The sequence below is a fragment of the Pan paniscus genome, chromosome 12, assembly GCF_029289425.2.
Source record: "Pan paniscus chromosome 12, NHGRI_mPanPan1-v2.0_pri, whole genome shotgun sequence".
NCBI classification, from domain to species: Eukaryota; Metazoa; Chordata; class Mammalia; order Primates; family Hominidae; genus Pan; species Pan paniscus.
The window spans coordinates 113,634,966-113,661,949 of record NC_073261.2 but is presented as its reverse complement, the minus strand read 5'-3'; the positions used below and the strand labels follow the sequence as shown (position 1 = coordinate 113,661,949).

General features: G+C 38.8%; 1 long non-coding RNA gene across 4 annotated transcripts in view; it reads right to left on the bottom strand.

The window, feature by feature from the left end:
- The window catches only part of LOC100994577 (uncharacterized), a 189,327-nt gene that overhangs the window by 125,070 nt on the left and 37,273 nt on the right, over window positions 1–26,984 (bottom strand). For 2 of the 4 annotated variants that reach the window (XR_010109313.1, XR_008624420.2), the window contains exon 3: window positions 3,978–4,094. The exons of 1 other annotated variant lie outside the window; for it this stretch is intronic. This is a non-coding gene — a long non-coding RNA (uncharacterized LOC100994577). Of the gene's footprint in view, window positions 1–3,977; window positions 4,095–26,004; window positions 26,103–26,984 lie in introns of all 4 variants that reach the window. One more of the 4 variants, XR_008624421.2, reaches the window with a different exon arrangement.

The window sequence follows — 26,984 nt, the reverse complement described above, 5'->3', positions numbered from 1 at the left end:
TTGTGTAATACACACTCTACAAAATTTAGGTCTCATGATTCATCTTCTGCTAGCCTTTTTCAACTTCTATATATAATAATTGAGATAGTCAACCTCTACAATACCATAAATCAAGGTATTTCTATATATTCAGTTGTACTTGTGTCTATATCCTGCCAAATTTTGAGCCCCTAACATCTGGCATCCTGTCTTACCCAATTTTGTATCCTCTCAACACGTGTAACAGAGCCAGTTACAGAACAAGTATTTCTGTTGCAATTTTGGTAATTTTAACATCTGTGTAATCTCCAGTGATGTCCCCTCTTACATTACTGATATTGCTAATAAATGTTGTCTCATTTTCTCTTTATTAATGTAGCTGAAATTTTATAGATTTTATCAATCTTTTAATGCCAAAATACTTTGGTTTATTGTTGTTTTTTCTCTTGCTTATCCATTTCTATTTCATTGGGTTCCACTATTTTCTTTCTTTTTTTTCTTCCTTATTATTTGGGCATAACTTGCTCTTTTTTTTCTGTACTCTTAAGGTGAAGCTCAGAACATTGGTTTTAGATCTTTTTAATCATATAATATAAACACTTTAAGCTATAATTTCCTCTAAGCATTGTGAGAAGTCCAACTCCAGGCTAAAACCCTACATATGATTCTTCGGGCCTGAACACTGACAATTACAAAGGCTTCAACTGACACACCTCACAGGGAACAGTTACCATCCCCACAGCAGTCTTGGTACACAGTCAGTGCACTGCAGTTTCTGAGGACAGTTGCAGTCCAGAACTCAAGCCCTCTGGGCCCAGTCATACTCATACACATCATGGTATTCCTAGCCCAGGTGCCTCCATTCAGAAAACTTCTTACCATGGGGTTTCAGCTGAGATGCTTTTAGTCACCTGTACTGAGACTTATCAGGGAGACTTGACTAAAACATTTTTCCCCCTGATTCAGTCTTTTACAGTTCTAATTTTTCTTTCTATCCCTCTCCTCCTATCCCAGGTCTATAGAATGGCAGGAAACTTTTGTTCAGAGCTCCTTGGCAGTGAGACAATTTCCCTTGCCTCCACTTCATGTCACCTGACCCTTGCCTAATGCCATTCCAAAGGGCAAACTGGAACAGTGGGGACCTAGCACCTCTTTAAATTTTGGCCCCTTGCTTATCTTATAATACATCACAGTAAGAGTGAAACTGGCTCTATTGTCACATAGAACTCATGTTTATGGTTTCTTTTGAATAAACATAGAAATTGACCCTCCTAGTCTTAAAACTTGAGAAATTTACCTTTGACTTCTCTGGGTTCCTTTCTTAGGAAACCAACCATAAGCCCTGCCAAGTAATATCAAGGAGCTGAAACTCACCAGATCACAGCATCTGGACAATGAGACATCAGACTGCTCACCCGTCATGACTGCCTAACTAACCACCTGTTGCCTGTTTACCAACTCCCCTTCATTTACCTCCCTAATTCCTGTTTTCCCACACATAGTTACATTTCTTCCCTGTTATATATGCCCCTAATTTTAGTTGGGTGAGGATACAGATTTGAGACTAATCTCCCATTCTCTTTGGCTGCAGCACTCAAATAAAGCCTTCTTCTCTGGCAATACTCAGTGTCTCAGTGATTGGCTTTCTATGCAGCAAGTGGGAGGACCTAGACTGAACACCAGGCATTTTAGTAAGAAGTACCCAAAGGCTTGATGACTCCTTCATTTGGACTCATGTCCTAATTGACCTCCTAAACACCTGGCAGGTTTGACACACTGCTTTAGCTGAATTCACAATTTTCATGTTTTGTGTTTTTATTATCATTTAGTTCAAAACATATTCTAATCTCCCTGATTTTTAGGTCTTACTTTTTTTAAAGGAAAAGTGATCATCTTTGCTTTTCTGCTTTAAATATTTAGCCCAATTGATATTACTGAATTTTAGTATATTTGTTTTCTGATGTCCACCAAATTTTAATTGTCTTTTACCTCTTTTTCTGCATTAGATTTAGTATTAATAGTATTTCATTACATCTGTACTATTAGAGATAAAATATTTGTCTCATATATTAGAGCTTGCTCTAAGATTTACAAAGCATGGTTAAATTATCACTCTCTATCTTCAGAGACTTCTATAAAATTAACAGACAATGCAAGGACCTTACAACAGTAAGTTTCCATTTTCTTTGTCCATCTTTTGTGCTACTTTCTCCACACATTTTATTTTTATATATTCTATGAGTCCAATGATGTAATAAATTTTGCTTCAAGTAGTCCAGTCTTTCATATGAAAGTCTTTAAAGGAGAAAACAAAACATATATTTAACACTTTTTGCACTCTTCTTTCCACTCTATAGATTCAAACTTCTAACTGAGATACTTTTCCTTCATCATCATGAAGAACTCCCTTTAACATTTCTTGTAACATTCACACTGCTTTTGACAATTCTTCCAGGTTTATTTATCAGAAGAAGTCTTTATTTCAAACTTTCTTTTTTTTTTTTTTTCTTTTGAGATGGAATCTCGCTGTGTCACCCAGGCTGGAATACAGTGGCGCAATCTTGGCTTGCTGCAACCTCCGCCTCCCAGGTTCAAATGATTCTCCTGCCTCAGCCTCCCATGTAGTTGGAACTACAGGCATGCACCATCGTGCCTGGCTAATTTTTTGTATTTTTAGTAGAGATGGGATTTCACTGTGTTAGCCAGGATGGTCTTGATCTCCTGACCTCATGATCCGCCTGCCTTGGTCTCCCAAAGTGCTGGGATTACAGCTGTGAGCCACTGCACCTGGCTTCAACCTTTCTTTGAAAGATATTTTCACTGAGTATAATAAAATTTCATGTTAACTGTTAATTTTTCCCTTATCTTTTCCCCTTCTTTGCTTCTTCTTTCTCCTTCTTCTCTTTTCAGCATTTAAAAAATGCAACTCCATTATGTCCTTTCTTTCTCTTTCCTTCCTTCCTTTTCTCTTTCTTCTTTCTTTCCTTTCTCTCTCTCTCTCTCTTCCTTCCCCCCTCCCTCCTTCCCTTCCTTCCTTCCTTTTTCTTCCTTTCTTCATCTTTCTTTTCTTTCTCTCTCTTTTCTTTCTCTTTCTCATTTCTTTTCTTCTCTCTCTCTGTCTCTCCTTTCCTTCCTTCTTCTTTCTTTTTTTATTTTTTTAACTGACAAGGAATCTGTAGAATATCTTAAACTCATTTCCTTATATGCAAAGTGTGTTTTTCTCTCTGGCTGCTTTTTAAGACTTTTTCTTCATCACCAATTTGTAAAATTCTAATTACTATATGCCTTTATGTGATTTTATTTGGGGTTATACTATTTAGTATTTGTTGAATTTCTTGGGTCTCTGACTTTATAATTTTCATCAAATCTGGAAAAATTCTGCCCACTATTTCTTCAGATTTTCTTCCTAATCCCCCTTCCTTAGCTGGGATGACAGTTAACACATTAGACTGATTTTTACTCTCATACAGATTATAATGGCAAAATTACTTTATTTAAGTGTTTTTTCTTTCTGTGATTCAAGTCGAAGAATACTTTCAATTTTCTGTATTTAGTTCAGTCACTTTCATCTACATTGACTGATATTCTATTAATTCCAGAGAGTGTTTTTTTTTTCCAAAAGTTCAGATAATTTTGTTTCATCTCGAGGACTTCCATTTGGTTCTGTCTGAAGCCTCACTATGATTATGCTTAATTTTTATCCATGTGCATATTTATAAGAGCTGCTTTAAAACCTTTGTCTGCTAATGCCATCTTCTCCTCCATTTTCACATATTTGGTCATATTTTTCTGCTTTGTTTTGTATCTAATAACTTTATTGCTAAATATTAAAAAATTGCCGTATTTTTTGTCTTCCTTTCAAGAGTGTTAAAGTTTATCTGGTAAGATCATTTAGTGACATGTAGATCAAATGGATTATGTTGAAACTATTTTTTCATCAGGCAGGTCGAGAGACTCTTTACTATGGGGCAAGTTTAGCCAAGTAATAAATTACAAACCTTTTGTAGTCTTTAGCAAATATCTTGGGTGTTGAAATGGTTGCTCCACTCTGGCCATCTGAATTCCAGTCTTTCAGTTATTTTCACTGGGTTTGTTGTTTTCATCAAGAAGTTGAGCTGGAAACATACATTTGAGAATCCTTCTAACCTGGGTTTATAATCATGTAAACCAGTTTTAAATGTTTTTACTGTATCCCATTTGTGAAAACTGTTAGTATAAACATCTATTTTCTAATCATTAAAATGGGAATGATACCAACAATAGCTGAATTTTTTTTTTTTAGCATTTACAACGTGTCAGTTTCTGTTCTAAGTGCTTTACATATATTTACTCATTCAATATTTACAGTGATTTTAAGAGTGTGTTACTTTCTGGGGGCTACTGTAAAATTAGCACAAACTGGGTGGCTTATAAACAGGAGTTTATTCTCTCTTCATTCTGGAGGCCAGAAGACCAAAATCAAGGTGTCGACAAGGGCACGCTCCCTCAGGAAGCACTCGGCGAGAGCTCATCCCTTGCCTCTTCTAACTTTTGCTAGCTGTCAGCATTCTTTGACACATGACACCATGACCACCTCACTCTAATCTCTGCCTCTGTGATCGCAATGCCTCCTCCTCTCTTCTTGTCTGTCTCAAATCTCTCTCAGCAATTCTCTTATAAGGACACTTCAGCATCTGGGTAAACCAGGATTTTATCTCAAGATTCTTAATTACATTAGCAAAGACCCTTTTTCCAAATAATGTAACATTCATAGGTTCCAGGAATTTGATATGGACATATATTTTTGGGGGTTCGTGGAGGCACCATTCAACCTGCCACAGTGAGTAAACTAGTAGTGTTATTAGCCCTTCTTTTCCAAGATCATAGAGCCAGGATTCCAACCAGGCAGCCTGGTTTCAGCGTCCCTGCACTTAAACTCTTCACGATGTTGGCTATGTTATAGACTCATTGTCAGGGTTAAAGCTCATTCTATAAAGCACCAAACATTGTGCCTGACACGTAGTGGAGCCACAAAACTTGTAACTCTTATTGTTATGAATACATATTTTATTGGTCAAAGTTAGGATGACTATTTGATTACGGTATGGTATTCAGTTTGCGCGGTGGAATTCCTAATCAAGTTCAGACTGATCAGTAAGCTGAAGTCCTTGCTTACTTCAGTGAATCCTCCAGTCAACACAACTTCCAATTAAAGATTTATTTCTCACGATTAAATTCAGATCCCTGTGCTGAGAGAAGAGAAATTTAAAGCCAGAGAAACAGGATAGCCTCCAGGATGAAAAGAATTCTAGCTTAGGGCTTCCTTGCTTACTTTTTGGAGACACAGATGAGCTGGCACAATAAATATTTAATATGACATGATGTTAGTTTATACCAATTAGGAGTTGCAGGGTCAGATAGCAAGGAGTGAGTGACTAGCTCTCCTCTAGACCAATGTGAGTTAAAATAATTATGCCTTTAGCATCCTTATTTCATAGGGTTTAGAAACCTTGGGGAAAGAACATTTAAAGTAAACATTTACAGCTATTATCTTTGCAGCTCTACACTGAGCGTTCTCAAGCTATGCTACACACACACACACATACACACATACACACATACACACACACACACACCCCTAAAGGACAGGCTGTTCCATATCTGGCTGCTTTTGGAAAATGTTTCCCCTTGGCTATGTCAGTGCTCTATGAGGTACTGCTCACTTTAGATATGCATTAGCTATTTATTTCTTGGCCTATTCAATTTGTTGGAATATGGAGGGACTTGAAAACTTTAGAAACTCTATCCATCTGTGCAATTTGTGTCTATTATTTTCCAAATTGTGGTACTTGCTACCTCAGTACCACAAACATCTGTAGGCTAGGGACCAGCAGCTCCCCTTTCAATGGAGTTAGTTCCCATCATATATCACTGAGACCGGCACTCTTACATATGCCATTGTTGGCAGCACTGCTGGCTATTGTACCTTTCACAATGCTCTGTAATTGTTGGTGCCTCTCTCCTGGTACCAAACTCAACTGCAGTTCTGAGGACTAGATACCAACCCAACTATTTGCTACTTGGGTCAGTTTTATCTGTTACTTAAGACTCTCCAGTCTTTATCCATAACTTAGCAATACTACTAACAATATTGGTTCTGTATAATTCATAGAGCTGTTGGAAGGGTTATGAGAAAATAATTTACTTTATAAACTTTAAAGCTCTGTGTAGTGAATTATTATGTTATTTGCTTGAGAAAGACATTGAATTAATGAAATTCCTTTGTTCTGACAAGTTTTGCTTGCAAACAAACAAATAAACCAAAAGAAACAAAAAAATAGAAACAATAAAAACCAGAAAACAAAAAAATCAGTATACTCCAAAAAAGTAGAAAATACCACAAAAATAATCTAATCACCCAACAAAACTGCATGAAGGAATGTCTCTTTTCCTGGTCTTTCTATCCTTATGTTTATAATTCCTTTCACAGATGAGCACATTTTACTCTTTACTTTCTAATTATTTACCTTTCCTAGGGATTCTGACTTTATTAAACTTCCATATTCTCTGAAAAAGATGGCCTTTGGCCTACATTGGGACTGAAATATAAGAATAGCTTTTGATGGTAATGGAGAGGACAAAGTTTGTTGGTTTAACTCAGGGATTGACAAAATAATCCATGTGCTAAAAGTGTTTCTACATTATTTTTAAATAGTTGAAAAAAATCTAAGCAATAATAACATTTTGTGATGCTTGAATATTATATGAAATTTGAATTTCGGTGCCAATAAATGAAGGTCTGTTGTAACACACCCACACACTTTCATTTGCCATTGTCTATGGCTGCCTTCAGGCCACACGGCAAAGTTAGCAGTTGTGAGAGATACTCTATGTCCTTCAAAGCTGAAAATATTTTTTACTTTCTGGGTCTTCATAGACAAAATTTGGACAAACTAATTTCTTTTCTCCCTTCAGCCTACATATTGATCATTTATTTAGTTCTAAGCTGGTAATAGTGAGTTGAGTAAGACATGGATGCTGTCCTCAAGAAGCTCATATCCATTAGCAGGAAAAGACAAGAAATCAGAACCTTTAAAAGATTCCACCCAGGCTGTGAAGAGGTAGAGGCAGAAAGGAGTTTGTGTGGCCACATTCCCAGCTCAGGCAAATCGAGGTCCACCCAGTGGCCACTGGGGCAGCCTGTCTACCTGCCTGTGCACCTATACCTTCCTCTGTCCTGCTTTTTCCCAGCGCACCTTCCTCTAGACACTAGGTTTGGCTCCATTATTGAGGCCAATGACTTCTAGAACTACCTTTTGTGCATCAGGGACAATGTGTGAAAGAAACATCTGGGGAAGACCACCCCACTTTCTTACAGATGGGAGCTCCCTCCTTCTGAATTTGGAGGCAACTTCCTGGAGCCGCCTCCCATCTGTGGAGTTCTTGCAGAAGTTTGTTTTGAAAGTGGCTGTTGGAGATACCACGCCAGGCGGCCCTGTGACCGGAAGCGCTCCTCCTTGTGTGCACCTGTATTTGTGGTCTTGGAGGAGACCACCTCAGGGGTATCTTCTGCCTCTTCCTCAGAAGCTTTTCTATCAGCTTGTCCCATGAGTTTTCCATCCTCAGTCCTTGTGCCCCAGGGGAGTCAATTGTCAGCTGCTTCCCTGCTACTCTACATGAAGATGCCACGGAACTTAGACACAGGGCTGGGATTAGGATAAGGGAGGTGAGGCTCTTGTCTCAGACACAATATGGGAGGCACCAAAAACTCAATAATCAACATAAGTAAGATTTGAATGCAAAATTTAAAAAATCAAAATCAGTGCAAATATCCATAATGAATAGAAGGTGGGATCAATAACAGTGCTGGGCAAAGCTATGTTTGAGTTTGAGGCAAAAGTTGAGATGCAGAAAAAGGAAGAGTTAAGTTCTGGCTGAAAGCTTTCTTCTTTAAATTCTTAATTCTGGGGAAATCCACAGATGGAGAAGTCATTCTTGAAGCTGTGACCGTGTGGAATTTCGGAAAGAGCACTCAAATTTGAATGAGATAACAGGGTTCATAGTTTTGGCCCTCTCATGCCTTACCATGTGACTTTAGAAGTCACAACCATTCCCAGGGCCTCAGTTTCCCCACTGCAAATGAAAGAGGATGGGTGAAATCATTTAGATTTACTTTAGCTATGGGATGTTTTGTGTGCACATCTTTCTATAATGTAGCAGCATGCAAGACTCATGTGGGTCCTCCTCCTGGATCCAGCCAAGGTGTGATGATGGATATTGCACAACCTTCTCCAAAACAGCACTCTTGTTTATGGAGTCTGGAAACTGCCTGGAAGTCATTTCAGTGACTTCGACATGAGCTCACCACTTCCAGACAAGCAGTTTCTGTAAGCATGTAGTCTGCATTGACTGTGAGGTGCTGATAGAGGGATTGGCCATTGAGCAGCTGAAAGGTTGACCGAAGTTTCCCAATGGGGATCATCACTCCACTAAAATATTAAAGTCATTGTGTACAAAATACTTGCAACATCCTGTTACAGTCCGAAATTCACGCCCTACACCCAACTGGCCAGCCTTAGCCCATTGAAAGAAGTGGGTTTAAAGACAGATTTTGGATTTTATGACTGGCATATGTTGAAACAGGATACAGTAGCCTCCAGTGAGCTTTCTAGGGGCTTACTCTGAAGTTTTAATCACAGATAAAAATACTCAATGGGGCAAATACAGACAAATGAGACCTTTTTTTTTTTTTTTTTTTTTTACCTAAGAACATTGAATTTACTTTATGAAAATTATGTTTTCAGATCTACCTTTCTCTTCTGAATTCAAGTTTCTCAAGAGCAAAAAAATGAACGTAATTTCTGTAATCTAGTTGCTTATCACAATGCCTGGTATGAAATTATATATATATAATCTGAGATGCATTTAAACTCATGTAATCACAGAGGAAGGACCTTGGAAATCAAATGGTTTATGCAATATCTATATTATAAACCAGGAACCAGAAGCTGAGTTTTCAAAGCAATTTAGTGGAAGAAATGAAGCTTGAGAACAACGTATTTAGCTTTTTACTTCTAAGTCCTGAGGGGAGTAAACAGACAATAAAAATCACCTGGCCCTAGAAGGAAAATTTCCTTCATCTGGAGACTGTACTGAAGATGGGTATACCTTTTGAAATATTCAGAAATATACAGGCTGGGAATACTTCGCTTTTAAATTGAATATGCATGATCTTCTAGAAAAACAAATAAACCCACAAGTTTAGACAGACAAATAAGCAAGGGAGAGTCCCAGTACACTCCTATGCATCAGTGTGACCTTAGGCAAGTGATCAAACCTCCCTGGGTCTGCTACTTATTCAACAAAATGGGAAGCATCATCCTCAGTAATTTATAATTCTGAGATTGCACATTTATAAAATTTAGTATGAAGTGGCTCTAAGGGTCAGCAAGTAATATGGTTCATTTTGAAATATGAATCCTTAGGAGGGAGAAAATGAGCAATGTGTCAAAATGCTTAATGTTTTCTCATTCTAAAGGCTTCTGACCTCTTGAAGCTGTCTTCCAGGCCCAACAGGAGGAGGGAGTGAGAGGCCATAGGAGTTTGAGGCTGCTGCATTAGCCGCAAAGCGTTGGGGGCGGGTGGAGCAGGCAGCATACCTTTCTGCCTTTGTCTTCTAATCTTCCAATCTCTCCATTCTGGTTTAGGCAATTCATAATTTTAATTTTACCTTATCTTTCCTCTCCTTTCAGGTGGATAGCTTCAACTTTGGAATAGTAAATGGTAAACTTTGCTTTTAGATCTTGCTTCCAAACTCAGATCTGTCACTTCCTGTGTAACCCTGGGAAGATCATCTATATTATTTGAACCTTGGTTTTGTTATTCATAAACTGGAGAAATTCCGTACTTTAGTATAGATTAATGATTTAATTTTGCATTAAAGTGTCTAACCCATAGTGGATGATTAATGAATACTAACTTACTGTTAAAAGCATTCCTCCTTCCTACTAAAAGAGTTTTCAGTTTAGGATTATCACTCGGGTTTGGGTTTGTTTACTTGAAAATGGCTTTTTGTCTCTCCCATTCTTAAGTATGTACGTTTATTCAACTCAATCCTTATTTTTCTTGACTTTCAGCCTGTATAATTATTGGTTAATTTCAAAGGAGTTACTTTGCTGGATACATCCTTGAATGAGAGGTATGCAGAAGATTTGGCTGATGCTAACCTTTTTCTACCTGTTGCTTATAATTAGGGATCTATTAGGGATGCTTTCTTGGAAGGCAACGTTGCATGGGTGTGTTTTATCTTGTATGTAATAGAAAAATAGCTGCAAAAAAATCAAATGGTGGATTTACAAGATGTAGGAAACAGTAGCAACTATGATTAATCTTTGAAAAAGTATCAGAAAAGCTTTGAAATAGCTGCAGGGAAAAGGAAACTACAAAAAGTTGCATTGTGGCTTTGTAAAAGAACCAATTAGCATACCTTGAAACGAAAACTATAAGAAGGATAATTTTAAAATCGAACACAGATTTGAAATAGTGAGAAGTGAATTTAAAGATAGATCAGAAGTTTTCCAGAATGAAGCATATAAAGATTAAAAATGCAAAATATGGAGGAGAGAAAAGAAATATAGAGATGGTTTAAGGTTTGTTCCGAATTAGAGAAAAAGAGAATAGAAGGAAGAGACACTATTTGAAGAAAAATTGAGCATTTTCCCAAAGCAAGAGGAAACACGACCTGCAGATTTCAGAAGCCAGGAATATTTTACAGTTAAACAAATAAAAAGATGCAATGTAGTGAAACAGCAAACATAAAGCCAGAAAAATATACTGAATCAGTGAGATAAAAGACAGGTTGTCCTGAAAGCATAAGAGAAAAAAAATTATGTCATTAGAGAGGACAATACCTTGTGAAAATATATTTTAAGAATAAAAATGAGAAAATATACATTTTTAGAAAAACAAATATTGAAAAAGTTTACAACCGGGTTTTCAATAATAAAAATTCCCAAGGATTTTATTTATTTATTTATTTATCTCTTAATTTTTTTGAGATGGAGACTCACTCTGTCACCCAGGCTGGAGTGCACTGGCATGATCTGCTCACTGCAACCTCCGCCTCCCAGGTTCAAGTGATTCTCCTGCCTCAGCCTCCCGAGAAGCTGGCATTACAGGTGCCCACCACCAGGCCCAGCTAATTTTAGTATTTTTAGTAGAGACAGGGTTTCACCATGTTGGCCAGGCTGTTCTCGAACTTGGAACCTCACTCACCTCGGCCTCCCAAAGTGCTGGGATTACACGTGTGAGCTACCTCACCTGGCCCCAAGGATTTATTTTAAACAACTTGTTACTAAATGAAAGATTCGAGATGCAGGAAGGAAGGAAGAAAGATCAAAGAGAGTCATGAATGACTGGGTAAAACTAAGGGAAGACGGATGCATAGAACACTAGTAGTGTAACACGAGGGAACACATCTGAGTCACTTGGATATGTAGCACCCAAGTATCTTAGTGACAGGGAATATGTATGGATCTGCAGCAGCCTTAATTCTTGCTTTCTCAGAAGAAAGTATTTGACTGAGGGGGATAAGGCAGAGGGAGAAAGGGAGGCAAGTTTTAGAGCAGGAGTGAAAGTTTATTAAAAAGCTTTAGAGGCTGGGCGTGGTGGCTCACGCCTGTAATCCCAGCACTTTGGGAGGCCGAGGCGGGTGGATCACGAGGTCAGGAGATCGAGACCATCCTGGTTAACACAGTGAAACCCAGACTCTACTAAAAATACAAAAAGTTAGCTGGGCGTGGTGGTGGGCACCTGTAGTCCCAGCTAGTTGGGAGGCTGAGGCAGGAGAATGGCGTGAACCCGGGAGGTGGAGCTTGCAGTGAGCCGAGATCGCACCACTGCACTCCAGCCTGGGCGACAGCGAGACTCCGTCTCAAAAAAGAAAAAAAAAAAAAAAAAGCTTTAGAGCAGGAAGTAAAGGCAGTAAAGTACAGTTGGAAGAGGGGCCAAGTGGGCAACTTGAGAGATTCAAGTATGGGTTTTGACCTTTGACTTGGGGTTTTATAGGTTAGCACGTTTCCGGGGCTTTGCATCTCTTGTCCCCAATTCTCCCCTTGAGGTGGGCTGTCCGCATGCCCAGTGGCCTGCCAACACGTGGGGAGGGCTGCATGCACACAGTGTTGAATGAAGCTGTGCACATGCTCACTTCTGGTTGGTGGTTTTTTCCCCTTACTAGTCATGTTTATATACCAGTTAAACTCTGCCATTTTGCCTCTTAGTGCGCATGCTTGAGCCCACTGGCCCAGCTCCTCAGATTTTATTGGGAAGCTGCTGATCACCAGTTTCAGGTGCTTTCTATTTACTGGGAGACGGTTTTTCCCTGGTGCTGGCTGCTACCAATTATTATTTTAGAGAAGCAGTTTAACAACTGCCTGACCATCGCCTGATGGCCGCCTGACATCCCTGGTTTGCGGGGGGTGGGTCTCTCTCCTGCCCTGCTCATATCTACCTGACTACCTATTATAACAATAGTATGTGTAATTAGTTATTATTTTTTAAAGTAGCATTAAAATACAAAATGTATAATCATTTATAAGTTTTCAGGGAAATAAATGTAGTTAAACAGTTTTAAGGAACTTGCATTATCTAGGTATTAATTATTTCTAGATGAAGCTAAGTGGAGTTGATATGCCTGCTGTAAGTTCAAAGGAAATTCCACTAAAAGAATGGAAACAGTGTAAAACTGTGTCTTAGAGAGCTTCCTTTTGCTACCAACTTTTCCAGGTCCACTCTTCCCTCATCTGCACCCTGCTTGGTGCCTCGAGAGAGTGATCTTTGTGGACTGCATCAAGGGGCACCCTTGCCCTCTGGCCTCTGGATTCAGCCAAAGGGGAGCGCCAGCAGGAGAGTAGAGGGAGGGAGGAGAATGAGGAGGTGGAGGCTGGACATGAGAGGCTGCCTCCTTGTGTGGTTGGAATGGACGGGCTGCTTCTCTGAGTGAAGGTTTCAGCTCCTGCCAGGCAGCCCTCTCTACTCAGCCTTCTCTGTCTTTGCGTTCTAGTAATTGTTCTTTTCTCTCATCCCTTCAGGCTGGGGGGTTGAAACTGGGCCCCCCCTTCCCAGTTTTTTTGGTTTCCCTTAATTCTGTCCACTGCTTTTTAAATAGCCCCTCTATTGAAGTCACATCACATTAAGCCATTTTGAGTTACGTCAACTGTTAATTGTTCAGAAATACAAACTTTATAGTAGAGGAAAAATACGTTAACAAGAAAGATCCAAAAATAGGCAAGAAGCAAAAGAAAAGAAAAACATAGGCCAAGTTTGAATAAAGAGAAATTTTTAAATTTTGAAGGTTAAGAAAAATTTTAAAATTACAATATAATAAATTTGAATCCATATAAATGAACACTCTAGTTAAAAGAGAAAGATTATCACAATAAATTTGCTTTAAAATGTTTCATAGACACGTACAAAAGGTATAGAGAAAAGTTGCATGTGAAAGAACAGGAAAATATGACACGTCCTATTCAGTGATGAAGAGGAAGCTAGTGTATCTATATTACAGATATAGAATCTTTTGATCTATAGACAGATCAAAAGATTTTAAGGCAGTAAGAAGCCTTACTAATTGTAATAAAGGTTACTTAATGACAAAATAGGCTGAGCGCAGTGGCTCATGACTGTAATCCCAGCACTTTGGGAGGCTGAGGCGGGCCTATCGCCCAAGGTCAGGAGTTTGAGACCAGCCTGGCCAATATGGTGAAACCACATCTCTGCTAAAAATACAAAAATTATCCGGGCATGGTGGCAAGCGCCTGTAGTCCCAGGTACTTGGGAGGGCAAGGCAGGAGAATCGCTTGAACCTGGGATGTGGAGATTGCAGTGAGCCAAAATCGCACCATGGCACTCCAGCCTGGGCGACACAGCCAGACTTCTTCTCAAAAATAATAATAATAATGACAAAATATTAAAAGTTAGAAACCTATGTTTAATTCATATTACTAAGTATTACTAAATTGTCACTTCAAAATATATAAAACAATATACACATAACTTCATGTAAAATAGATAAATCAATGTCAATAGATAATCAATAAGCATATGATTAGAAATTTTAACACTTCCTTTTTGGTAACTGATAGAAAAAGCGGGGTAAAATCAGTAATGATATAACATATTTATATAATATTTGATTAATATGAAGGAAAGAGTTATTGTCATGATTCCTTAATGCACAAATGCCAAACACCATATTTAATAATTATTATTAAGTGTTCTTTTAAATCACACATATACTAGGCAATAAAATAAGCCTCAGCAAATTTCGGTATTAAATCATGCAAAGTATCTTCTCTTTTCATAACAAATTTGGAAATTGAGATTTAGATAACACTGAGTCAAAGGAAGATTATAAGACATGTTCAAGAATATTTTTAATTAAGCAAAAATAGTACACAACATAAAAATAAGAAAATGTGAGAATGTAGCTAAATCTGTACTTAGAGGGAAATTTATCTCCTTAAATATGTATATTGGAAAAGAAGAAGTGCTAAAACTTAGTGAGTTAAACATAAATACCAAGAATTTAGAAAATAATAAATGTTGGTGAGGCTGTGGAGAAACTGGAATCTTTATATGCCACTGGTATGAATGTAAAATGGTATAGTCACTTTGGAAAACAGTTTTACGGTTCCTTAAATGGTTAAACATGGAGTTATTATGTGATCTAGCAATTCCACTGCTAGGTATTTTCCCAAGAAAAATAAAAACATATGCCCATAGCAAGACTTACACGTGAGCATTCGTAGCAACTTTATTTGTACTAGCAAAAAACTGGAAACAATACAAATGCCCATTAATGGGTGAATGGATAAATAGAATGTGGATATTGATACAATGGAATTGTATTTAGAAATGAAAAGAAATAAATTAGTGACACGTGCTACAGCATGAATAAACCTTGAAAACATTTTGTTAAGGGAAAGAAGCCAGTCACAAAAGACCACATATTGTATGATTCCATTTATGTGAAACATACAGATTAGGTAAATCTACAAAGACAGAAAGCAGATTAGTAGTTGCCTAGGGGTGTGGGGAGGGGGAATGGGAGGTGACAGCATATGGTGCAGCATTTCTCTGAGAGTAATTAAAATGTTCTAAAATTACTGTGCCGATAGATGCACAACTCTGTGAATATACTACCAGCCACTGCATTGAACATTTCAAATGGATAAATTATATGATGTATAAATTTTATCTCAAGAAAGCTGTTAAAAGAAATAATTTAAAGAACCACAAAATAAATCTAAAGATAGTAGAAGGGAGGAATAATAAATAAACGTGCAGAAATTAAGGCAATTGAAAGCAAGCATACCCTAGCAATCCTTCTTAACCTGAGCTCCACAAGGCAATGAAGCCTGAATGTCCTATGGCAAAGGTCAGCAAACTTTTATACATATATATATAAAAGTTTGATCACAACATATATATGATATGTTATATGATCACACATATATGTGTGTGTGTGTGTGTGTATATATATATACTTTAAGTTCTGGGATATATGGGCAGAACGTGCAGGTTTGTTACATAGGTATACACATGCCATGGTGGTTTGCTGCACCCATCAACCCGTCATCTACATTAGGTATTTCTCCTAATGCTATCCCTCCCCTGGGTCCATGTGTTCTCATTGTTCAACTCCCACTTAGGAGTGAGAACATGCGGTGTATGGTTTTCTGTTCCCGTGTTAGTTTGCTGAGAATGATGGTTTCCAGCTTCATCCATGTCCATGCAAAGGACGTGAACTCATCCTTTTTTACAGCTGAGTAGTATTCCATGGTATATATGTGTCACACTTTCTTTATCCAGTCTATCATTGATGAGCATTTGGGTTGTTTCCAAGTCTTTGCTATTGTGAACAGTGCTTCAATAAACATACGTGTGCATGTATCTTTACAGTAGAATGATTTATAATCCTTTGGGTATATACCCAGTAATGGGATTGCTGAGTCAAATAGTATTTCTGGTTCTAGATCCTTGAGGAATCACCACACTGTTTTCCACAATGGTTGAACTAATTTACACTCCCACCAACAGTGCAAAAGTGTTCCTATTTCTCTACATCCTCTCCAGCATCTGTTGTTTCCTGACTTTTTAATCATCGCCATTCTAACTGGCATGAGATGGTATTTCATTGGGGTTTTGATTTGCATTTCTCTAATGACCAGTGATGATGAGCTTTTTTTCATATGTTTGTTGGCCACATAAATGTCTTCTTTTGAGAAATGTCTATTCATATCCTTCGCCCACTTTTTGATGAGGTTGTTTTTTTTTTCTTGTAAATGTGTTTAAGTTCCTTGTAGATTCTGAATATTAGCCCTTTGTCAGATGGATACATTGCAAAATTTTTCTCCCATTCTGTAGGATGCCTGTTCACTCTGATGATAGTTTCTTTTGCTGTGCAGAAGCTCTTTAGTTTAATTAGATCCCATTTGTCAATTTTGGCTTTTGTTGCCATTGCTTTTGGTGTTTTAGTCATGAAGTCTTTGCCCAAGCCTATGTCCTGAATGGTATTGCCTAGGTTTTCTTCTAGGCGAAAACCTACCAAACTTTTATTGTAAAGGGCCAGACAGTAAGTATTTTAGGCTTTCAGGCCATAAGGCCTTTGGTCTCTGTTACAACCATGCAACTCTGCTCTTGCAGTGTGAAAATGCTGTGGAAACCATACAGGCAATGTGTAAATAAATGATCATGGCTGTGTTTCAATAAACCTTTATTTTTTCCCTAATTTTTAAGCTGCTGTATTTGAAACCATGTGTTAGCCAAACAAAATACAACCCAGGCCCCTGTTTGCAACCTCTGACTTTTGCTGGATTTTATATTAGGGAACCTTGCATTTGAGTGTGGAATCTTATGTTTCCAATAAATCTTTATTTACAAAACAGATGATGAGCCAGATGTCCAAGCCAGGGACCTTTGTGTGCTGACCTCTGTCCTAAGGCATCTGCTGTATGTGATGAGTTAACTTTTTTTCCCTGTACGTCTGGAGTGCTAAAAGCTCTGTACCATCCTTGGGAGAACTGAGAAAAGGGCCACTCACATCATGCTCTGTAGGAGTTAATTCTCTCATGGATTTCAAATTGAGAAAGGTTGTGCCGATAACCTTTGTTATTTGAAAACAAAACTAAACAAAAATATTAAAGTTTAAAATATTCTCAGAGGCTGATTTAGAAAAAGGAAGTACAAATTACCAAAGTTGTAAATAAACAGAGAACGTTACTACGGAGCCTGTAGACACTGAAAAGTTAATAAGATCGTACTCCAAACAACTTTATGCCAATGCATTTAAATATTTCTTTTTAATATTGAAGTGTATGTGGGGTGAGGGACTTGCCAAAAGTGTGCATGAAAAATAGAAAAACCTAAATAGGTTTATATCATTAAACAAATTAAATTAATGGTTAAAAACCCCCAAAAGAAAAGTTGAAGCTCAGTTGGCTTTACATTCAAGTAACATGGAAATCAAATGTAAACTTCTAGGGAACAGAAAAAGAAGAATCACTCCTTAGTTAATTTTATCAGGAAAGCATAACCATAATACACAACCTAATGAGAACATTAGAAGAAAGTAAATTTACTGCAAACCTCACTCATGAGATGAAAAATTGTTAACAAATCAGCAAGCTGAATTTGACATCAGATAAATTTAAAAAGATGCGAATTATGATCACATTGGGTTTAACACAGGAATGCAAAGTGTTTTGAAAGGTAGCAAGTCAGTAATCTAATTTACTATATTAATAAATAATGAAGAACTATATAATCATCTTGAGGCAGTAAAATGTATTAGATAAAATTTAATATTTATTCAAGATTTATAAAAAAAAAAATCTTCTCGCTGGGTACGGTGGCTCACTCCTGTAATCCCAGCACTTTGGGAGGCTGAGGCGGGTGGATCACGAGGTCAGGAGATCAAGACCATCCTGGCTACCGCGATGAAACACCGTCTCTACTAAATATACAAAAAATTAGCCAGGCGCGGTGGTGGGTGCCTGTAGTCCCAGCTGCTCGGGAGGCGGAGGCAGGAGAATGGAGTGAACCCAGGAGGCAGAGCTTGCAGTGAGCCGAGATGGCGCCACTGCACTCCAGCCTGGGCGACAGAGAGAGACTCCCTCTCTAAGTAAATAAATAAATAAATCTTCTAACAAATTAGGTGCAGAAGAGAAGTTCCTTAGCATGATGAAGAATATCACCTGCAAGTTACAAGAATGCTCATAGTGGCGATTTGTTTTTTTGTTGTTTGTTTTTTGTTTCTTATAACAGCCCCAAACAAGACACAGTCCAGTCAGACTGTGGTATATGCTTAAAATAAAATTCTATACAGTAATGAAAATGATTATCTTACAACTCTACAAAATAAAATGTGTGAAAATTACCAAATAAATGCTGAATAAACCAAGCAGTTTACAAAAGCATACATATAATATAATTCCATTTAAATGAGGTATAAAACCGGAGGAAACTACAAAGCCATACCATTTGGCCATGTCCACATAAGTGGTAAATCTCTAAAGAGACACAAGCAAAGGGTTTCCATAAACTAGGACCATGATTATGTCCTGAAGGAGGACCGGAAGAGACCCATAGCGTAAAGTGTTTTGGCAATGTTTATTTCTTGGCTTGGGTGGTGGTTACATTGTCTTTGTTATGTTCTTTATTTAGTCTTTATGTGCTTTTTCTGTATAAATTACGTTTAAAATAATACAATTAAAAATCAGGCTGAAGGAACACCTAATGCAGAGAGCTGAAATGGTTATTTTGTAACCAGGAGGAAGCAAATGACCTGAAAGCTGACGTCAAGATCCTGTGGATGGCAGAGTGGAGGGATAAGTCATGTGTTCTTCTATAATACCGTCAAGATGCTGGAACAATCCTTAGACTGCTACTTTTGGATTTCTGGGTAAGTGAAGAGGTATTTTTACGTAAAAAGAAAGGCCCTTAGGTCAGAGTCGCTCTTAGTTGGCTTTTCTGTTACTCATAAAGTCTTAATTGTTGCTGTTCGTGTGCTCTTCAGTTACATCCTGATTTTCAATGAACACGCTTGGAAAGTTGTGAAAAGCATAACTACAAACTATTGGCTAATATGGCTTAGGCTTAGGTACTCCCAATTAAGAGGAAACAGATTCTTGAAGAGGTGCAGTTCAAAAATCCAAACACCTTAATAAGTTCAGAGCCAGATGGCGCTTCGCACATACCTCGACTGCAGTTGTAGCATGATTCTCTCCCCAGTTCTGTAGTCCTATGCTGTAAGTCAGGGTTCCTGTTTACTCATGTATTCATTATCTGAAACCTATTTATTGAATGCATAGTAAGTTCTAGATATTGTTCCAGATATGCCTGATAAAAAGATTGTAAACTCTAGAGTTGTTCCTATCCACTGTGAATGATACATTTGTAAAAGTACAATATGTATATGCAATTACAAATATGACCAATGTCAAGACAAATGGCCCTATAAAGATGTAACATTTTAATGATGGCTCACTGTGTTCCCTCTGAAAGTTTTAGCTTCATTGTTAGTAGATATTATCATTATTGTCATTAGTCAGATGAAGCAAACCAAAACCTATTGAAGCCAAACACTTTGCAGGAGGTTAAAACAGCTAGAATCTGTGGAAGCTGGAGTTGAAACACACAGCAGTGAGCTTTGATAACGCCTAGTTGCTAAACCTAACCACACTAAGGCAATTCGGGACTTAGATAATTCCCTCCCCCTTCCTTTCTCTTCCCTTCCCTCCCCTCCTCTCCCCTCCCCTCTCCTCCCTTCCCTTCCCTTTTTTTTTCCTTCCTTCCTTCCTTCCTCCCTCCCTCCCTTCCTTCCTTGCATTTAGCATATAGCATATATATACCAACTGAATGAATGAATTTTATACTCCGATTCGGTTAAAATCATTCCCTTAAGAATGGAAATGATTTGTAGACTAGTGTAAAATATTCAAGACTCATGGCTTAAAGCTGTGTTTCATACTTCTCCAAAGATGTACTCACCAATGGACAAATTCATGATAGAGTATATTAGTTCTAAAAAAAAATCTAGATTATGAGTTCTTTTTACTATTATACTTATGACTATATTTCAAGTCACCTTCTCCAGTGCTAACCTCAGTTGTAATTTATGTCTTTGCCATTGACAATGTGTCTGGACAAGCCAACATTAAAGTGCACATTTGGAAGCACAAAGCTGATTAGAGATGTACCGTACATGAAAGCCCATGACATATTTAAGTCTCTTGCCCTGTAAGAAGGTACAGTAGATGAAATGACTTTTACAGAGTATCACTAAACCAAATCATATCATTTTATAGTTTCTCGGTTTCCTCATTCAGGTTCCAAAAGAAATGAAGCACCAGTGTCCTAGGCATTAATTCAGGGGTCTAAATCAATTGGAGGGCTTGGTTACATACTTCTTGCCCCCCTGTTTCTGATTCAGGAAGTTTGTGGTGGAACCTAAGCATCTGCATTTTCATCAAGTTCCAGGTGATGTCATGCTGCTGGGTACTGGGCTATACCTCAAGAACCATCACTGTAAGGCACACATTGCATGGGAAGAATTAACTTCTATGCATTTGGTACTAAATTTATGTATAATACTTGGGAGAACTGGGAAAATAGTCACACAAGTCATTTTCTGTGTGTTGTGGTTCAGGCAAGATATCCTGATTCTGAAAGGTGTCATGACTAGACAAGGAATTCCTTCTGTTCTCCGGATTTAGATATCCAACTATCTCTCCAGCATGGCTATTTGAGTTTATAAAAGACTTCTCAAAAACAATATATGCAAATGTTCCAGTACATCTCATATATATTTTGTTCATTTGCTCAGGCCCCAAACCTTGAAGTTCAACTTAATTTTGTTCTTTCTCTCAACTCCATGTTAAATTGATGAGCACATCCTGTCAAATACCTGAATCTGCCTACTTCTCTCAATTGATCTCTCTGCTTTGACCCAGTAGTCTATTATATTCTGCTGTCCAAAATCCCCCATGGCTTTCATGCCATCTCACTCAGAAGAAAATGCCACATCTTGACTGTGACTCACAGGGGCTCCTCTCCTGGTTTGTCCCTCTCCAGCCTGCTGACTTGCTTTCTGTTCCTTGAACACCCCACTATGCTCCTGCCTTGGGAGTCTGTGTACTTCCTGGAATGCACTTCCCCTGCCTCTCATTCTAGCTCCCTCCCTCTGCATATCTCCTTAGCTTACTCCCTCACAGCCTTCACATCACTATGCCAATAACGTTTCCTGACCTGACTATATAAAACACCAAAGTCCTTGCATGTCTTTCCCTTACCCCTAACGCCACCTATTTTATTTTTTATTTTTATAAAGAAAGGGTCTTACTATGTTGTCAAGGTTGGTCTGGAACTCCTGGCCTCAAGTGACCCTCCTGCCTTGGCCTCCCAAAGTGCTGGGATTATAGGCACGAGCCACCATACAGCATTCTTTTTCAAACTCTGCTTTATTGTTTCTGCATATACCATCACCTGCCATACTATATTTTTATTTGCTTATTATTTGTCTCCTCCCACTAAAATAAACTTTTCCTAGGAGCAGATTTTTTTTTTTCCTTTTAACAGCCTTATCTTTAACACCCAGTACTATTCCAGGCATGTAGTAGGTTCTTAATTAATATTTTTAAGTAGATGAATTTTAAAGATTGAAATACCAAAATTCATTGAAGAGAAGACACTAGCTCAAGGACATCACTGGAGTCAGGGTTGGGAAACAGGGGCAGAGGCCACCTTCTTAAAAGCCCAAGATGGCGGTTCTTTCTATTAAAGCCCACACCAGGTTTGGGGCTCCTCTGCCTCCAAGAAAGAAGTGTGACCTCTGCTTGAACTGAGAGAACTTGAGCTTAAAATAACTGTGAGTCACGGCCTTCCCTGAACCTTCTTCCTTCCTGCAAGGCCCGAGGTTGTTCCCATAGCCGTTCCCTGGAGGACATTAGCAATGTGGCATATATTTGAGGGTCCCTGGGAAGACAAGAGCTTGCATTCCTAAGAATGTGAGAGGAGCCCAACCCCAGCGCCTATCCCATGTGACTGGAGGAAGTGGCCTGGCTGATACTTCAAGAAGGAATGGGTCATGGGAGTCATGTCACTGCTCGGGTTTGTCTTCTGCTGACATTGGGACATTGCTGGCAAGAAGCAGGACTTGCATGATTCACACTGTCAGCTGAAGGTCTGAATCCTGCCAAATCACCATCTCCCATCCTAGTGTTGCTTGTCACCTCCAGTCATTTATGCATTCCTTCTTCAATGATTTATTTCACCCTCTCTATCTACGAAACGCTATGCTAGATGAATGCTCCTAACAAACTATGAGCAATACTGACATAACACCTGACTTCAAAGGCTTTTAAAAAGATGGGAACAGTCCCACTGATAGGTGACATTTGGAATTTTCACTATGATGTAGAATGAAAGGGAAGTAGAAGCTGAGGGAAGGAGGAGAGGTCCCAGAGACTCCAATCTGACTCTCACACCTCTTGCTTTACAGTTGAGGAAATTGAAGCTCAGGGATTGTTCCTTTTTGTGTCCTTGAAGGGTGAGCTGATGATCAGTCCACAGTGCCTCTGTGCCCTGATGTAAGGATGTATTGTTTGCATAGTTCAACTCAAGAAATAGTGTTTCCTTTGCAGTTCTCAAATTCAATAATGCCTAATTTACAACAATTATCTGCTGCAGACCATCAATGAATGTGAGCATATATGGCAGACAAAAGTTGATGTTTGCAATTTCATAACAGGTATATTTATAGATATCTGTTATAAACAGTGCTATTTATAGACCCTCAGAAGGGCCTAACAATCAAGGCTAGGGGCGGGGCGGGATAGTTCTGCTGAATTTCCTAGCGGCCCCCAGCATCTCAGGATACAGACTATTTCTTCTTCCAAGGCAATGTCCTGTCCATACATTCTCATGTGCACAGAGATGGAGAGGCTCAGTACAGAAAGCCCATTTCATCAGCGGGTAAGTGAGAGGAGTCCTCCAGTATACACTCATGTTCTCGCTTTCCTCTCTTCCCTACAAACCCTATATATACTGTGTGTCTTTTCTTAAAGAAGGCAATGTGTGAATAAGGAAATCTCAGCCTTCAAAAATGCCAACGGCTTCTGTGACATACTTTGTTACAGAAGAGCAAAATCCTTCTTTATTTCTTTCCTTTCTTCTCTGAGTTTCTCCAGATGAGAGGTGGGGTCTCACTCCTCTCTGTCCCTCTATTGCCAGGTAGAGCAGATGTTACAGAGCTATTGCTCAATGCATTTGAACTGAACTGGCTCATTATTTACTTATATTGTGAACCCCTTGAAGATATTTGGAGGTTTATATCATTCATCTTCAAATGTCAACCATTTATGCTGTGGCCTGACATATAGCTCTCTCAAACAATACTAACTGAGAAGTCCAGCCTGGTTGGGGGTGAGGAACCAAACAGTAAAATGCTACCTGTGCCAAAAATATGTATGGTAGGTTGCAAAGGTTGGCCAAAAATTTCCTCCTCTTTGTATCCATGTCCTTTGCAAGGTGAGTTTGCAGCAGCTCCCTTAAAGCAGTGACACAATTTTCTATCCCTTGGGGTTGGTCTGCTCTTATGACTTTCTCCAGACAATAGAATGCAGCTATGTGATACTGTGATCTTTATGAGACTTTTAGGCATGCGAAGTTAGAGACTGTCATGCAAGCTGTTACAGCATTTATTAACATTACAGCAATGCATTGGCCACTAAGATGGGAAACAGGGCCTAATTGATGTGTTAAGTTAGTAGATTAGGAGGGTCACCTGGGACTTTGTGTTGCGAAGAATTCTGAGGCCACATCAGTGATGTTGGCCATGGATGTATGAGGGTATGGAGAAGGAATGGTAGCATTATGCTACTCAATGTCCATCAGTGTCCTATTTCTGATAGCACTGAATTAAGCCCTGGGGCAATATAGGCATGGAGTACATGGTTCTCATCATCAAGGATAAAGAAGCCCATGTTAAAGAAGCCCTTATTTGCACTAGAACAGGCAGTTGTATGAGAACTTTGCTCTCAGGAATTAGAATTCTCTGATAGATACTTAATGAATACATGCCATACAATCTTCATGTTATACTTAAACTTGTATTAAGTCATTTAAGCTGAGGTATCCTAACTGAGGAAATGTGTTCCACTGAGGGTAGGTACTCAAACACCTTCTGAGGACGTGAGGGCAAGGATAGATTTCAGCTTATCAAGGTTTAGACCCATGACACCCATAGGTGCTCTTTCCTAAAACTGACCTGCCTAGGAGGATACCTGGGGTCTACCTGTTCTCTTATCCCACACGCCTTTGATAATTGTCCTTCGACTGCAATCAAAATATGCCCATTCTGAATCTTTGCATGGTGCATTGGTCCAAAGTGTAAAAATATTCCAACAAAAGAATATTATAACGTAAGTGGAACACGCATCTCTCTGAAGGAAGCATCCTTCTAGGACAAAGTAAAGATAGCATCCATAAAAAATACTAGGCTTATTGAATCCAGGTAACAGACTCCCAGCAAGGCCCGACAGCTTCCTCTCTCTTTCTCGTCACTGTCTCTCTGTGTCTCTTTCTTTCTCTTTCTTTTTGTTAGAATAAGAATTCAGAAGTGTATTATGATAGCAATGGATATCAATATATTTATTTTAATTTTTTAAATGGGGTCAAATTTCATTTTCAATTGGCTTTATGGTGGGCATCTTCCATATACTAAAATTAAATTACAGATATAAGAGTTTCATTAAAATAGGTTTATATGTACATAATCTATATTAACATGACTATGTACTTAATATACACACAGAAGTATACCATTTACAACTATTTGTATTTGTGAAGAATATTTTAGATGCCAATTTAAAAAGCATGAAAATATATGTAGTCGGCAGCCTCCATGTACTCCCAAATGATGTTTGCCTCCCGGTATTTACACCTTTAGATAATTTCCTTACACAGTGAATCAGAGCTGGTTGTGTGACCAAGAGTGTGTGATAGAGATGACAGTGTGTGACTTTTGAGGCCAGCTCATTAGAGACTTTGTAGCCTCCTCTTTGCTCTCTTGGGCCATTTGATAATATTAATACTAGCATCTAGCATTTTCAGAGCTCTTACACCATGCAGGAAATGTGCTAAGTTGCTCCCAGGGGAGTTTTGGAAGGTACAAGAGCATAAATCCAAATTATACCCGTACTGCATTTAAGGTAGGAAGAGACACATCAGGACAAATTAAAGGGTGAGCACCACAGGAAAAAGCAAACTCTGTGTCTGCAAAGCAGATTGAGAAGCCTCCTTGAAAGGGAAGAAGGGGGAAGACTAATTTGTTCCAATAACAACCAACATGAAAGTGAGGAAAGCCCGGCGACAGAGGACTAGTCCATTGTATCAGGGGCCCTGAATCTGTGATTGGTGAGAGAGAAGACCCCAAAATGTGCCACATCTTGATGACCCTCTCTCTGTATTTTGGGAGCTAACTGTCAGTGTCTCAGTTACAAATTACACACTGCATTTTCTAACATCTTGTCATCATAGGCTTGGATTTCTTTATGTCAATTGCAATTGTAAAAATTTGTTGAAAAGAATCCAATTTGACAGAGTATGTGCAGAGGGAACCACTACTCTTTCTGTAAAGCCCCAGGCCCCTCACTCTCTTCAACTCAATGTTAGGCTACGATGTGGGCCCTGCATTCAAATAAAGTCTGAACCAAATTTTAGGTAGTAGAATGGGATACTAAGATTCACCCTAGAGAATCAATTAATTGTTAACAAAAGAAACATTGACACAAGTTACTCAGAAAGCTTTTGGTCGAGCATGGTGGCTCACCCCTGTAATCTCAGCACTTTGGGAGGCCGAGGCAGGTGCATCGCCTGAGGTCAGGAGTTTGAGACCAGCCTGGCCAACATGGTGAAACCCCGTCTCTACTAAAAATACAAAAAATTAGCCCGGTGTGGCAGTGCATGCCTGTAGTCCCAGCTACTCACGAGGCTGAAGCAGGAGAATTGCTTGAACCTGGGAGGCGGAGATAGCAGCAAGCCGAGATTGCATCATTGCAGTCCAGTCTGGGCAACAGAGTGAGACTCTGTCGGAAAAAAAAAAAAAAAAAAAAAGAATGCTTTTAAGTTCCTTTATTGAACAACCTAGTTCAGGACAAAGAATCAAAGAGGGTATTGGACTGGATGATGTCTTTGCATTTTTGTGCCATATGATGTGTTCATATCTTTGTAGAACACAAAACAAGCTATCAAAGGTAAAGTTACTGATATTATTGCAATTTTTATTAACATTTCTAATTAAATTTGCTTTACCATTATCAGAAAATTTTCACACTAGACATATTTCTCTCATAATTTCATGAGTCAGAAAGCATCCCCCATTTTATGAATATGGAACCATGGCTCAGAGGCAGGGTCCATGGTAGCACAGGTTGTCTGTCCACTGCATAATTCCAGGTAATGCCCGTCACATGCGAATGATTCATGTGCCCAAAGTTACCCAGATAACTAGTGGCAAGAACAACATTTGAACCCATCTTAATCTCTAATCAAAGCCTTTCTTTTTTTCCCTGAGGCAGATATTCTTCCGCTGTTTTTGTTTATTTCACAATATAGACATTTTTCTTTGAGACAGGGTCTCATTCTGTTGTCCAGGCTGAAGGGCAGTGGCATGACCATAGCTCACAGCAGCCATGAACTCTAGGGCTCAAGTGGTCCTCCTGCCTCAGCCTCCCGAGTAACTGGGGCTATAGGCACACACCACATTAATGGGCTAGGCTAATTTTTAAAAAATTTTTGTGGATACTGGTTCTTGCCTTGTTGCCCAGGCTGGTCTCAAACTCCTTAAATGATCCTTCCATTTCTACTGCCCAAAGTGCCGGGATTATAGGTATGAACCACCATGCTCAGCCCCACGATGCGGATTTTAATAAAAAAGGAGGTGAGATAGGATTCAAAGAGAAACAACA